This window comes from Cyprinodon tularosa, unplaced genomic scaffold, assembly GCF_016077235.1.
Source record: "Cyprinodon tularosa strain WSP-4 unplaced genomic scaffold, ASM1607723v1 ctg104, whole genome shotgun sequence".
Classification (NCBI taxonomy): Eukaryota; Metazoa; Chordata; class Actinopteri; order Cyprinodontiformes; family Cyprinodontidae; genus Cyprinodon; species Cyprinodon tularosa.
The window spans coordinates 691,990-697,989 of NW_024037827.1; positions in this window are offsets into that span (position 1 = coordinate 691,990).

Consider the following 6,000-nt stretch of genomic DNA (forward strand, 5'->3'; position numbering starts at 1 on the left):
ATGACCATAACCAGATCGTTTTGAAACACAGCAAATCACTTCTTATCAAGTGTACAGGAAAAAAAAGACAAAAAGAAACAAAATCGATAGAAAACCAATCTGAAACTGAAAGGTTCCACAAATAGTAGTAATGGAAAAATACAGTAATATCTGCTCTTTTTTTCCTGCATAGTTTGAAAAAAAAAAAAATATGCAGGAAGATACAGGGGCATCAAAAATATTGACGACTCTGTATCAAAAAATACTTTTTTCCACTCGATGAGCATATTCTGATTGCCAATCTGATACGCGATCATCCCAAAAACAATCAGTTAATCCCCTTGGTGAGATCTGACTAAAACCAAACACCAAACATACCCATAAATGAGATTTTAAAACAGAGACTTTACTTACTGCTTCGGAGCTCCTGCTAGATGTCAAACAAAAAAGGAACTAATCCAGGGTTTTTAAATGATGTTGAATCAGTAGGCGTGTTTTATAAAGAAATCTGACCCTTAAAGAGACATTGACTCTGACCAATCCAGGAGAAACAGACAGAATCAGAGCTAGACTGTGGGGCGGGGCTGTCATTGCAGAAATTTAAACATGCAGAAACTTTTAAAGAAAAAAACCCTTTGTAATGATTCACACCTTTATATGTTTTAGGTTAATCATCCTTACTTGTTTTAATTACTCCCTATGTTATTAACCTCTGTCCAGTGGTCATCATTAACCTTTACCTTTTTGGAATAACTGTGACCTGGATGACTAAGAATCTTCACCAGCATCATTAAAGGAATAGTACACCCAAAACATGATTAGCCTTCATTTTCTACTCACCCCCGTGCTGAACAACACTCTGGAGTACTTTTTTGATATCTCAAATGCATCTGGAGATCTGGGAGGCTTCTTGCTGTCTGCTGACATTCAAATAATGGAGGTCTATGGCGCCCGAGGCAGAAAGGTCCATAAAAGTCCACAAAAAACGTGTCAATATTCCTCCATACTGCTCGTCCAATGTATTCCAAGTGTCCTGAGTGGGTAGCATCCAGAATTTACTCGAAACGAAGTCATTTAGAATGTTTTTAGAGCATAAACAGTAGTGTATAGGATTTCCTGAAAGCGCGCACCTGCACGTTCATGACGCTACGGAAGCCGGCAGACCAAACCAGATGAAAGTGCGCATTCAGCGTCTGCTCTGCCGATAATGCAAGCGTAGAAGAAGAAATGTGCTGTTTACCTGTGCAAAGAAAGAAACAACGTAAGAAAAAATGTCTGAGGACTTCAGTGTTGAGGAAGAGCATGAGTTCTTTGCCGAGCTGAATGTGCACTTTCATCCGGTTTGGTCTGCCGCGGTTTCCGTAGCGTCGTGAATGCGCTTTCAGGAAATCCTATACACTACTGTTTATGCGCTAAAAACATTCTAAATGACTTCGTTTCGAGTAAATTCTGGATGCTACCCACTCAGGACACTTGGAATACATTGGACGAGCAGTATGGAGGAATATTGACACGTTTTTTTGTGGACTTTTATGGACCTTTCTGTCTCGGGCGCCATAGACCTCCATTATTTGAATGTCAGCAGACAGCAAGAAGCCTCCCAGATCTCCAGATGCATTTGAGATATCAAAAAAGTACTCCAGAGTGTTGTTCAGCATGGGGGTGAGTAGAAAATGAAGGCTAATCATGTTTTGGGTGTACTATTCCTTTAACCTTTGTTCACAAGAGTTTCTGATAAACTCACTTCTTCATTATGTCTCCTGTGCGTACCGCTTGACAGTGTTGTGGTCAAGACCACCTAACCCGAGACCAAGACAAGACCAAGACCAGCTCCAGTATGTGACAATAAAATGTGAAACAAGATCAAAATCACTAAAACTGATCTAAAAGACCCACATTCACATAAAAACACCTAGATATTTAACACACAGAACTGGAATAAACATAAACATCTTTATTTAGTACTTCTAAGTAGTAATCAAAGAATTTCAAACAATGAATCAAAGTCGATCAAAATAGTATTTTCTCTGCCGTTAATGAACAGTACATACATTTATGTTGTTTTTAAATGTGCTATTTCAAAACAATGTGCAAATGTGTAAAACTGAAAAAAATTCCAATCATTTCTCTTGTATCTCTCTCATATACAGATTAAAGCTATATTATATAACTTTTCTTAAATAAATCTATATCTGTCACCAAGTTGTGAAAATATGTTATGAGACAGATAATTTGTTGAAAAAAAATAGATTGATCTCCTTCACTTCCTCCCTGAGCTACTACTGACATCTGCAGAAATACAAACCCCACTGAAATACGTACACAAAAGCCTGACTGACTTTTTTAACTTCTAAGACCCTGTTGCTGGATCAGATGGTTTGTTTTTGACCAAGCAGTGTATTTCTCTAGTTAGCTCTGGGAACATGGAGAAAAGGCAGAAGTGCTCAGTATTTTCACAGCTTGTCGGTCTCATAACATACTGTCACAAAATAATGACTTAAATATGTAAAAAAAATATATATATATATAACTTTTATTCCTACCGTCTCTGATAGTGAAGCACTGCTGAACTTATTGCGCTGTATGCTTTTTTCTCAATGTTGCTTTACAAATATATTCTTTGTGATTTAATTAGTCGAATTTTATAACCGATGATTTGGCCGACATCTTATCCCGTTCTCAGACAATCACTTGTGACTTTCAATCGAAGTGCTGCAGCCCGCGGGCAGGTGAAAGGGGGTGGGCAGGACAGCGATAAAAAAAAACAAAAAAAAAAACATGTATTTACTAATGAGGCAGGTTATTGCCTGGATTTGAATCCAAGCATCCAATAAAAAGAAGGATCTTAAAGAAACTGATAATATTCTGAGGATTAGCGTTATTTCCACAGTTGTGGTCTTGAGCGGTCTTGAAATAAAATGCCGAGTCCTCAGTGCCCGAGACCGAGACAAGACCGAGACCAAATGTGGTCGAGTCCGAGACGAGACAATCAAAAAAAGACCGATCTCGAGTACTACAACACTGCCGCTTGAGTCTTTGCCACTACGACTCATAACAGTACAACCAGACCTTCAGAAGGACAAGGTATCAGACTGTAACGATCCCTCTGTGGCCATACCTGGGGAGGCTGAGAAAAGCTCACAATGAGCCTCAGACAATAAGGAGCAGAGTCAGTTTAGAAGCTCAACACTCCACTTCCTGGAACTGGTCCCTGCCTCTACAATTGTTCTCCTAAATCTGTGATCAGGGCAGCATTGAGGAAGATCGGACACTGGGATGAACTATGTGTCACATAACCAGGCATGCTGCAACTATGGTCCTGACATTGTCATTGTTCCCATCTAGACCTGTTTTATTAGGGACTTAAATTCCGCTGAGTTTGAGGTTTTATACAGTACTGTATAAAACCTCGAACTCAACCCTATTCCTGACATTTTGAATTGAAGACAATTACAAGGTGGGCTTTCTATCACCTGAAGAACTTTCCAGGATTAAAGGACTAATGTCTCAGCATGATCTGGAAAAACTAATCCATGCGTTTATTTTTAGTCAAATTGATTACTGCAACGGTGTTTTCACAGGTCTGCCTAAAAAGTGGATCAGACAGCTGCAGCTGATCCAGAACGCTGCTGCCCGTGTCCTCACTAAGACTAAGAAAGTAGAGCACATCACCCCAGTTCTAAAGTCCTTCCACTGGCTCCCTGTATCTCAGAGAATAGACTTTAAAATCCTTCTGTTAGTCTATAAATCTCTGAATGGCTTAGCACCTAAATACATCACAGACTTGCTATCAGTGTATCAACCCTCCAGACCACTCAGGTCTTCTGGCTCCAGCCTGCTCTGCAGACCTAGAACCAGAACTAAACATGGAGAAGCAGCATTTAGTTCCTATGCTCCACTTATCTGGAACAAACTTCCAGAAAACTGTAAAAGTGCAGAAAGCCTGAGTTCCTTTAAATCAAGACTAAAAACACATCTGTTTAGGATTGCCTTCCACTGTTCTAGTTAAACAGTTCAACTGTAACATCATTAGTTCAACTTCTGTATTTTCTTTAGTCCAACTGTTTTTAATAGTCTTTTTTATTTCTTTATGTTTTATTTTATTTTATTTATTTTTTATTTTTCCTACTTGCTTTGATTCTGTTTTATTTTCCTATATTTTAATCATGTAAAGCACTTTGCATTGTCTTTGTACTGAATTGTGCTATACAAATAAATTTGCCTTCCCTTAGCCTCGTGAGACCATCCTGATCTCGCGAGCTTTCAAGGTTTCACTCGCAAATCAGTCTGGAGACTCTCCGTTAAAGAAAATTTGGAGCCGTTCTCCAAATGAACGTACAATCAGCGTTGGCTTTGAGGCGGGTTGAGGTGTGACGCAACGAGAAGCGCGACAGTTCAGTCTAAAGAACATGGCGGCTTCAGCCGATGAAACTAGCGTTAGCGTGGCTATCGAGCAAGTTTTATCGGAATTACAGAGTATTTCTTCACTGAAAGAAGAGCAAAACACTGCTCTGGAGGCTTTTCTCAGAGGAAAAGATGTTTTTGCTCTTCTCCCGACTGGTTTCGGCAAGAGTTGTGTTTTCGTCATCGCTCTGTTAGTACGTCATATGCTTCGTTGATCTGATTGGTTTATTTGGCCCGTCTATCACCAACATAGGCCAATCAGCTAACCAGTATTTTCGCCCCTTCCCAAAATTACTTCAACGGAAGGTTTCCAGATGGATATGCGGAGCAAATCCATCTGGCGGAGTCAGGTTACCTTTGCCTTGCCTAAGGATCCGATTTCAGATGCTACAGGTGGTTAATTTATTTAGTTTAGCTTTAATATCTACTCAATTTCAGACATAATTTCAAATTCAACTGTGTAAAAAATACTCAAATCAAGTTCAAGTAAAAGTTTCTTAACTTTTTAAAAACATGAAAAGTACCACCTGCTTTCAGCCAATGTATGCTAAGGTCACACTTGTCCATTTCCTTTGTTGAAGCACTGGAAACTGCCAAACAAAGGTTCTAAGCCTTGGGCAGAAACCTAAAGAGATACACGAGAGACAATGAAGCCAGACAGGTAAACCGGTTATTCGCACCTCAACCAGAGACAGTGTACTGGAAACTGAACAGTACTGGAAAGGCATATGGGAGAAGGAGGTTGAACACAACAGGGAGGCACATTGGCTGTTAGCTCTGAGAGAGGACCACAGCAACGTCCCTGAACAGAATGCAGTCAACATCACCATGGCAGACATCCAAGAAAGAGTCTCAGGCAAAAACTGGACAGTACCAGGCCCTGACATGATACACACCTACTGGCTTAAGAAAGCCATGGCTCTCCACTAACGCTTGGCAGCACAAATGAACCAGCTGCTGAGAGATGGGAACCACCCTGAGTTGCTAACAAAACGCAGCAGAATCCTAATACTGAAAGACCCCTCAAATGGTACAGTTTCATCCAATTATCGGCCCATAACCTGCCTCTCCACAACGTGGAAGCCTCTGTCTGGAATCATAGCGGCTAAGATAAGCAGGCATATGGATCAATACATTAGGACAGCTCAGAAGGGAATTGGCAACAATACAAGAGGTGGCAAACACCAACTCTTGGTAGATAGAGCAGTCACTCAAGTCTGTAGAACCTAAAACACTAATCTAAGCACTGCCTGGATTAATTACAAGACAACCTACGACTCAATGCCACATACTTGTATCATTGAATGCTTGGATCATTGAATGCTTGGACGCAACAACATCAACAACACTCTAAGAGCCTTCATTGCAAACTCAATGAGGTTGAGGAAAACCACCCTTGAGGCCGAAGATACTTGCACCAGTCTCCATCAAATGTGGCATATACAAAGGAGATGCACTGTCCCCACTGCTGTTCTGCATAGGTCTGAACCCCCTCAGCAAAATAATCAACAAGACTGGCTGAGGATACCGACTCAGGAACAGGGCCACCATCAGTCACCTCCTCTACATGGATGACATCAAGCTGTACGCTAATAATGAGCGAGACATTGACTCACT